Below are 10014 nucleotides of genomic sequence, written 5' to 3' on the forward strand. Positions count from 1 at the left end.
CGGTCCTCCCGCGTCGCCTCTCCTCCCTCCGCGCTGCCGTCACCTCCTCCTCCTTGCTGGTCTCGGTACCGGCCTCCTCCTCCGTTCTCCCTCCACTCGCCGCTGGCCGGCCCCTCCTCGCTCCGCCTTCCTCCTCCGTCCTCCCTCCACTTGTCGCCGGCCGGCCCCTCCTCGCTCCGCCTTCCTCCTCCGTCCTACTCTCTTCTTCCTCCTCGAGTCGCCCCTCCTTCTCCCTCCTCCCTACTACATTTTGATTTAGTAGGCTAGTTCATATGTAACATTTTGATTTAGTTGATATGATTTAGTTGATTTAGTAGGCTAGTTGATTTAGTTGATTTAGAACATTTTGATTTAGTTGATTTAGTAGGCTAGTTGATTTAGTTGATTTAGTATGCACCATTTTATTGTTATTTTTTCTGTACATGGATAGGCAGATGCTTTTGTTTTTTGTAATAAGTTATTTTTTGGCAAAATGTTGGTGGTACCTTGTCATCTAATATGTTACTAGATCTTAGGATTATAATTGTCCATCAAATTGCTTCTCGCGGAAGAACCAAAAATATCACATGCAACTGTTTTTCTTTCCTGTGAAGTGGATCGTTAATCCATTGCTCATATTGCTTTAGGAAAAATGGTGCCACCACCACCACCACTATATCGACTGTGCAAGTCAAGGTGCGCCAACAGCCTTGCAACTGGTAAGCTGTTCGTCATCTACTTCCAGCGGAGTTTTCATCATGTGGCGGTAAGAAATTAGATGAAATGTAACAACTATTTTATTTTTAGTGTTGGCATTACTGCATTGTGTCATTTTGCTTATTTTACACAGATCGTCCCATGCAATGTGAGGTTGAAATTCAACAAGCTGACAGGAGACACTGTGACATTTGAGGCTCCTGGGGGGCCGTACACTATGGAGGTCGAGAAAGGACGCAATATGTCGCAGATTGGAGGAGATGGATGGGCCCGTTTCCTCGCCCGCATGCGTCTTACTGGTGGTGAGTTGATCAGCTTCTCCTTCAGAGCAGAAAGACCCAAGCTGGCTGTCATTTATCTCAACCTGGTGGAAGACGATGAAGATGACGAAGATGATGAAGATGATGAAGATAATGAGGACCCACTCGATGAAGATGATGAGGACCCACTTCATGAAGCCATCGTAGCTCAAAGAATGAGGCTGAGCGAGGAGGAGGTGTCCAACCTGTGGGACATAATTCCGCCACGTGCTGACTTTGTCGGGGTGCCATTCGTGACCTGCCTGACAAGTACCATGGTTGATCGACATGATATGGTATGTTATACTTACAAATGCCAATTATCCGATGAAATACATAGTGTAGAGTCCAATGATATGGTATGTTGTGTGGAATCTAGTCGATGATATGTTTTAGTGTAGAGTTCGATCACATGCTTATTAGTGTCGAATCAAAGGAACTATTAATAGTGTAGATAATTCATATATACTTATTTGCAAGAGTATGTGCGAGTCTATTTATTAATTGATATGTTTTTCTTATTCAGAAATTGGCAAAGAGCCTATCTGTGAGTTATGGTATCGAGCCTGATGAAGAAGGCTCAGCTGGACTACGCCTTACTGCAAGGGGCTCCGTCACAACCTGTACTTACCGCGTGGACACGGACGGTCGCACACACTTAAACTCGGTTGGGTGGAAGAAATTCCTCGATGAAAAGAATCTTCGTGGTGGACAAGCCATCCTAATTACTATCAGGAACACCAACCGCCCAGGCTTCAGGATGATGGTTGTCTTCGATATCATCTAGAACTACATATGTGTGTGTGGCTATATCATCTAGAACTACATATGATGATCGTCGTCGATATCATCTAGAACTACATATGATGATCGTCGTCGATATCATCTAGAACTACATATGATGATCGTCGTCGATATGACCTTGTATTGCTTGAGGATGCATGTTGACTATGCATGAAATTATTATCTAGTACTCCCTTCGTTCCAAATTACTCGTCGTGGTTTGAACTAAAACCACGACGAGTAATTTGGAATGTAGGGAGTACTACCTAGTACTTATAATGGTTTATGAATTTGATATCTAGTAGTACTTAGTATCTGAAAATTGCAGTTTATTGAAACCGAAAAAGGGAAAGGGGGGAAATGATGAAAGATATAGCAGTAGCGAGGGACAATGAAATCGCTACAGCTAACTAATAGTAGCGCGTTCTGCAAAAGCGCTGCTGATATCGTCAACAGTAGTAGCGCGGGTGCGGACCGCGCTACTACTATAAGTTAGCTAGCGCCTTATTAGTAGCGCGGCAACCCGCGCTGCTGCTAGCCTCAAAACCCGTGATACTACTAGGGTTTTCCCTAGTAGTGAACATCCGATCAGCTGATCTAGGGTTTCCCCCGGAGGTATTGAGTGGAGTTGGGAACTTCACCTCGATGACGCCTTCATGAAGGAAACGATGATAAGGGCATCGTCATCACCAGCTCCGGCCATCGACCGAAAACCAGGTTTTCACCCGGATCCGTCCCAAGAAATCCACCCGACAACATGTGCACCGTCTCGACCGCCTTCAAAGCCCCAGATCCAGCCACCTAGATCTGGCGACCAACCGCACAACAGTGCCACCGTAGGAGCCCTGGTGCACCGGCCACAGCCTGAGTGTGCCACCACTGGAGCCTAGGAGGAGGGCTCCCACCCCTCCTCGCCAAGCCGCGAGAGTCGCCGAGATGGATCCCGCGCGCTCGTCACCATCTCTGATCCGAACCAATCCATAGCAGATCGCCGTCAGAGTTCCACCTTGGACAGAGACACCACGCCATGCCGCCGCGGGAAGCCCTAGCTTCACCAGCCGCCACCCTCCAGGGCCGCCGCCCCGGGATCCAGACAGAACATCGCCGCTGCCACCGGCCATGTTCCGTCGCCGCCGACCGGCCAAGCCTCCGGCCACTGCGACCTATGCCGCCATGACAAGCACGCCCACCAAGCAGACAGCACCACCAGATCTTCCATGAAGCCTGCCGTTCCGCCGTCTCCTCCCATCACCATGCCGCCAAGGCTCCGTCGGCGGCCGCCTCAGATCGGCCGCGCCGCCGCGATGATGGCTCAGATCGGGGAGGAGGGCCCCTGCGCCTCGGGTGACCCGCCTCACCTAAAGGAATGTGAGAGGGAAGGGAGCCTCTGCTGCCACCGTCAGCCGCCTGGGGCTTTTCCCGTGGCCAACTCCAACGGCGGCGGAGGGGAGGGGAGGGAGGGGTTGGGAGCCCAGCGGCTGTGGGGGTAGGGTTCTGCGCGAGCCGCCCTAGCGGGGGCGAAATGGGGGCTCATATACGTACGTCTAGATGCTAAATCACGATGGTATGATTGTGCCCATCACCTTCCATTCCAAACATTGTTAACATTCCCCTACTACTTACCTCGTGGATCTTGACATTGTCATAATTAAGGTGCAGAATCTTGAAAGAGGAAGATGGCAAAAATTTAGCTGCTCAAAAACTCTCCTACATAATGACATGAAAGTTTGAACATGACTTTTCAAGCCCGGACCGCAGAGCTCCTGATCATCCACATGCTCAGTTTCATGGGCCACTTACAAGCTCTGAGCTTGCTCGTGCTTGCCTCACTAGTCAGCTCAGCGGCGCCACCACCGTCCGGCTCCGGCTACCGCTTCACGCTCACCCACATTGACTCCAAGGACGGCTTCACCAAGGCAGTGCTGATGCGCCGAGCCACACACAGAAGCCGCCTCCGAGAGGCCACGGCATTTTCCAGCTCGGTGGCCGGGCCAAGGCTCCGGCCAGGCCAAGGTTCCGGTCGGGCCAAGCTGAGTACCTCATGGAGCTCGCCATCGGGATGCCGCCGGTGCCGTTCGTTGCCCTCTTCGACACCGGCAGCGACCTCACCTGGACGCAGTGTCGGCCGTGCAAGGTCTGCTTCCCGCATGACATGCCCGTCTACGACCCCACCGCCTCGTCCAGCTTCTCCCCTCTGACCTGCTCCAGTGATGCGTGCCTGCCCATGTGCAGCCGTGGATGCACCCCTAGCTCCCTCTGCGGCTACCGCGACAGCTCCCACTTGGCTGGCGGCCTAGGCACGGAGACACTCACGTTTGGCTCTGGCCCCGGCCAGGTACAGGCCGCCGCCTTTGCCGGAGTTGTCGCGTTCGGCTACGGCAGAGACAACGGGGGCGACTGGTACAACTCCACTGGGCTGGTCGGCTTCGGCCGCGGGAGCCTGTCTCTCGTGGCGCAGCTATAGGGTTCTGGAAGTTTTGAGATAATTGCACGATAGTACCACATTTTGGGCGGCGGTGTTGAATTGGTACCAAGTTTGGTAATTTTTAGTGTCAGTATGAAGTTTGAGGTGAACGGTTGCAAATCAGGCTAAACTTCATATTTATACGTATTGACGCTGGAACTGACCGCCCGGGCCTGCATGTCAGCTACCACACTGGCAAATGGGCACCCGCCCGCCCGCTCACTCGCTAGGTGCGGTCCGGCTCGAACTGGACCGGCCCATGCCCCACTCTCTTCCTCCTCGCTCGTGCCTCCCTCCTCGCTCCTCGCCTCCCGCGTCATCGCCTGCAGCAGTGCCGGACCGGACCACCGCCGCCCGCCATGGTTTTCAAAGACGAAAGCAGTGAGGACACGTCCAGCCTGTCATACATGCACTCGACCTCATTCACCAACGCTTAACCAGGTGAGTTTCCTTAAGCTAGGTTTAGAGTTAGGGTTTTAGATTTGGGGCTTCTTGATTTGGTTGATTTCGTTGGGTTTGATTTGGGCATTTTGTTTGTACGAGCTTCTACAGGTCCCTTTCAGCCTTGAAGATCCCGATTACCATGGGCTTGAGATGGATCTGATGTCCCCATGTGAGAAGCACAGCAAGGCATCTGAGAGGCTTGCCACCTTTGAAGGAACAGACACAGGCAGAAAGTTCTTAGCATGTGCAGAGCCGATATGAATTGTATGTTGATAGTGGGATATTATATTTAGGTTGATAGTGTCATATTATTGTTGGTTTGACAGTGGCATATTGAACATCAATACAAGGTCATAGTTATTAGGCCTGATTATTAGGGCATATTTAGGTTGGCAGTGGAACTTTACTGTCATTTTGTTAGGGCTGATTATTCACTTTTGCAACAGCTATAGCTTGTGTAGTTTAATGACAATGTTACTGTTATTTTGCAGTGGCATTGTTCTTGCTCTCATGTTAAATATCCAGTTTGGGACTTCTACAGGTTTTATGTTGTTGTTGTGGCATTTTTATGTAGTTGAATGACAGTGCTACTGTTATTTATGTTGCTGTTACTTTTGCTGCTGTTTGGGACTAAATATTCAGTGAACTATTACTTTTATGTTGGGATGCACCTGTTGTTATGTAGCTAACTGCTACAAATATTCAAATCAATGGATAGTATGTACTACATATGCTATGGCAGTTCACCAATTTTGCAGTTTGAGCTTGCTCTTGTTTTGTAGCCGATTACCAAAATCTAGTTCAAATCTGTAGCTGAGTGGTGCAGTAATTTAGGGATGCTCATGCTGTTATTTTGTGGGTAGGTACAATTACCAGTGTAGCTCATCCTGAGTGGTGCTGTAATTTGGAATAAGTGATGCATTTGTTATTACCAATGTAGAAAGGAAAAACCGTTAATTTGAGTGCTAGTGCTCTTCTTCTTTATTAACCTGTGGTATGAACTAACTTGTTTTTTCTTCTCTTTTTGCAGGAAGGGGAGAATTGCGGGTTTGTTGAATGGGTTACTGCGGCGCACTCCGTCCCGCGCGCTTCCCCAAAGTTTTGAATCCCGTGAGATCCAGGAACCGCAGAGTAACCAATCGCGACGAAGATTTTGTACCATATCAACACTCGAAGATTGTCAGTATAGTTCACTCGACGACCTCTGAATCGATCAAGGCGACTGAAATAAAGTTGAAGTTTCAGCATGATTCCCAGACTCAAAAAATGCCTACAAAGCATAAGAATCAGGTCGGGATCAACTTCAACTCTCTTTTCATTCAGACCTCAATCCATTCGGGGCCTAATGATGATGCCATAGACCTAGGGTAGGATCCTAGGCCTGACCTATACGCCCTACCCAAGGTCACTATCCTAGAATCAAGAACATTCAAAGTATAACAAAAGGTACCGACTGAAGTAACCTTGGAGTGCAATCCACTCGACAGTTATCTCACTCGGATACCCCAATTCCATTCGACCAAGATGAAGTCACCCGACCATACAAGAAACCACTCGGAATGCAGAAGACCTAGAATCACCCAGGATGGCAATGGTCAGGCGTTCACTCCGTAGTCTTAAAGATCATTGATAGCTATTTATTGCTGGCGTTACCAGTAACGCCCTGTCTTAATGTACATTGAACCCTGTAACATGGGATGACTGGGGTCCTGGCGCACTATATATAAGCCACCCCCCTCCTCTGGCACAAGGGTTCGTACCCCCTGTAACACACACACACACACTCATATTTCAGTCGACCGCCTCAGGGCACCGAGACGTTGGGATTTTACCTCCTCCGAGAGGGGCCTGGACTCGTAAAGTCATGTGTACAAAACCTCACCGTAGCTAGGTCCTTGCCTCCTCATACGTATCCCCTACTCTTATTGTCAGACTTAGTTGTTGGGGAACGTTGCATAAAATAAAAATTTTCCTACATTCACCAAGATCAATCTATGAGTTCATCTAGCAACGAGAGAGAGGAGTGCATCTACATACCCTTGTAGATCGCGTGCGGAAGCGTTCAAGAGAACGGGGTTGAGGGAGTCGTTCTCGTCGTGATCCAAATCACCGGAGATACTAGCGCCGAACGGACGGCACCTCCACTGTCAAGACCCCGACTCAATGCCACATCGATCTAGCATGTAACACCTCATATCACTTTGCGGTCTCACGCACGGTATCCTCACGGGTGTCGCCTTACCTTTTCCCGGGACCGTTTGCGCCTTTTGGCACACGTATATGATGGTGTTGCTAGCATCCATATGATAAGGAGCCCAGGCTGACATGGCTAGTCGTAAACCCAAAGTGGCACTACCTTACAGGGACAGGCATCCATGACCCAGCCTCGAACGTGTCGGTCATCAGCGAGTGAATCCAGGCTGTAGCACTGGGCTAACAGGACTCCGGTGAACCGGGCTGTAGCGGGCTAACAGGACTCCGGTATTCATCGCGTGACATTTCCCCGAAGGGACAGACACAGGATCGAAGAAGGACACATGCCGGCCAGCCTAGGTGTTCCGGAGCAGTAGCAAGCTACCAGGGCTCAGTGGAAGCACTAGGAGACATTTCCCGGTAAGAGGACTACTAAGGATAAACAACGAGATAGTTAGATCCCACACATAGCATTACACATTACACGTACGCATAACATGCAAGTATGTGCTGTACAACATGGCATCACATCATAACTCAACAACTCACATAGATAAAGCTCAAAGAACCATCATAGCCTTTATTTCAAACAGGGGTCACAAGACCCATCATACAGAGCATACAAGCAACAAGCGAAAGCATTACATGTCTGGGTACAGACATCTACAAATGAAAAAGGCTGAAGAGCCTGACTATCTACAACATCCGATCAAGATCGTAGCTGAGGTACAAACTACTCGTCGAAGTCCACGAGAACACTATTAAGACCGAAGTCTCCGCTAAAAAAACATAAATAAAGCAACATGAGTACAAAGGTACTCAGCAAGACTTACATCAGATCCTATCATACATGCATTTGTATCAAGAGGGTAATGTGGGGTTTAGTTGCAGCAAGCCAGCTTTGACTCTGTGGCTATCCTGTTCTACGACTACCAGAACTTCTTTGAGGTGATATGGCGTACACGAGTCCACTAATCACCACCCAATACACCACTATGGATTCATCCCCGTCTCCCTACGAGATGGCCATCCATAGTACTCACACTTGTCTTGAGCATTAGAGTATCCACTTCAAGTTGTCTATGTACCATGTAAGCATCCAAGAAGTCCATATCCGCGGACCCGGCTATTCGAATAGATCATGTTAACCCTGTAGGGGTGTACTTCTTCACACACGCTCTCGCCACTTACTGCCATGTACACGTCATGTATCTCGGCAACCTTCAAGCGGAAGCCTGGCGAGGGTGTCGGCCACGACCTGACTAACCACACAAGACTCTAGCCCAGGTTTATCGCCTATTCGGGTTCCATCCGTAAGGAGATCCGGCCGGGGTGTCGCTCACGGCCCCAAACGATCTGTGCAGGGTTCCCGAGCCCACCATCCGGGTTCCACTCGGTACACCAGCCCACGTGTGCCTAGTCTGTCCCAAGCCCACCCTGCCGGGTGCCACTTGGTAGAAAAATAGCACTACCTACAAACACAAGAAACTAGTTGTGACTCCTGGACAGAGATCAAGTTGGTTAATAAGTCGAGAGGGGTCGAGTTACCGGAACCCAATGTGTGGTAGTATCGAGTCATTGGACAACATACATAGAACTCAGTGCTTAAGGACGGTTCCAGCGAGACAACCCACCATGTACTCCTACATGGCCTCTCACCGCTACCTTTACCAAATCGTGTTCACACACTTCACTCTCAGCATCAGAACATATCGTAACACTCCAATTCATTCCCAATGAACCAGACCTGACACAACTCTAAGCAATAGCAGGCATAGCATGGTAGAATCACAACATGGCTCAATCAACTCCTACACATGCTAGTGGGTTTCAACTATTTACTGTGGCAATGACAGGTCATGCAGAGGAATGGGTTCAACTACCGCAGCACAAAGTAGCAGATGAATCGTTGTTGTCCTAATGCAATAACTAAGAGCAGGAGCGAGAGAGTAGGATTTTATCGGAATGAACAAGGGGGTTTGCTTGCCTGGTAAATCAACAAGGGAGGCACTGCTTCACAGACAGGTACTCTGGAACGTCTCCGGAGCAGGACCTATCGAGAAGGAACGGTGCCAACAATCAAAACACAAGCATATGCAACAATATGATGCATGAACATGGCATGTAGATGTGATGCCGTTTGAGCTAATGCAACTAGTATTCATTTGGTTTGAAGTCCATTTGAACCAAAAGCTCAAATGCATCTCCAAAATAAGCTCTTATATATGCCATAATGTGTTTTCTCATATACAGCATGTATAGGTTGGTTTGTCATGCATGAAACTAGTGTAGATGGAAAGATTGTATTTTTCTGATAATTTTTCATATATAAATTATTTCAATCTGAGCTACGGTTGAATTTCTATGAATTTTTGAAGTTTAAAACATTTTCTGGAATTTCCTAATTTAAATTTAAACCAGAAAATAAATAATTGCGTCAGCATGACGTCATGCCTGCGTCAGCAGGTCAACGGTGCTGACCAGGTCAAATCTGACGTGTGGGGTCCACACGTCAGTGACACAGGGTAATCAGAGGGTTAGATTAACTTAATTAAAAGATTAGGGGGCACCGGGGCCCACATGTCAGCCTCAGGGGGGTTAATTAAGCGGACTGTTAGCTGCTAATGGCGGCCACGTCATCTCACCGGAGTTCAACGCCGGCGAGCACACAGACGCGGCGGCGCTGATCGGAACGGCGGCTCCGGCGATCAAATCGATGGCCGAGCCCATCTACGAGGAGCTGGGGCTCGTGCGCATCCAACGGTGGCAGGGGGAGGAGCTGGGGAGGCTGGATCTCGTTGGAGCAAAGCTCGCGGCGGCGGCCGGAGCTCGGCTTCGATGGCGGGGCTAGCTACAGAGCGCGGGGAGGCAAGGGAGAAGGGGGAACTGAAGCGGGGGCTCACGGCGGGCTCGAGGACGTCGTCGGAGAGCTCGGGGGAGGCCGGACGGCGGCGTGGCGGTGAGGTCGATCTCGGGCGTCGGTGGTGAAGAAGACGACGGTGTCGGCGATGGAGCGCGTCCCTGGTCACTTGGCTCGTCGAGGACGATGCGGACGATGAGGCGGAGCTTCTAGGCTCGGGCGGAGGGCGAGGAGGTGGCTCTGGCCGTGGCAACAGTGGCCGGTGGCGGCGGTGG

General features: G+C 49.9%; 1 pseudogene; it reads left to right on the top strand.

The window, feature by feature from the left end:
- Positions 1–3565: 3565 nt before the first annotated feature.
- On the top strand, positions 3566–4242 carry LOC119281057 (annotated as a pseudogene).
- The last annotated feature ends 5772 nt before the right edge of the window (positions 4243–10014 follow it).

The sequence above is a fragment of the Triticum dicoccoides genome, chromosome 3B (genome assembly GCF_002162155.2).
Source record: "Triticum dicoccoides isolate Atlit2015 ecotype Zavitan chromosome 3B, WEW_v2.0, whole genome shotgun sequence".
NCBI classification, from domain to species: domain Eukaryota; kingdom Viridiplantae; phylum Streptophyta; class Magnoliopsida; order Poales; family Poaceae; genus Triticum; species Triticum dicoccoides.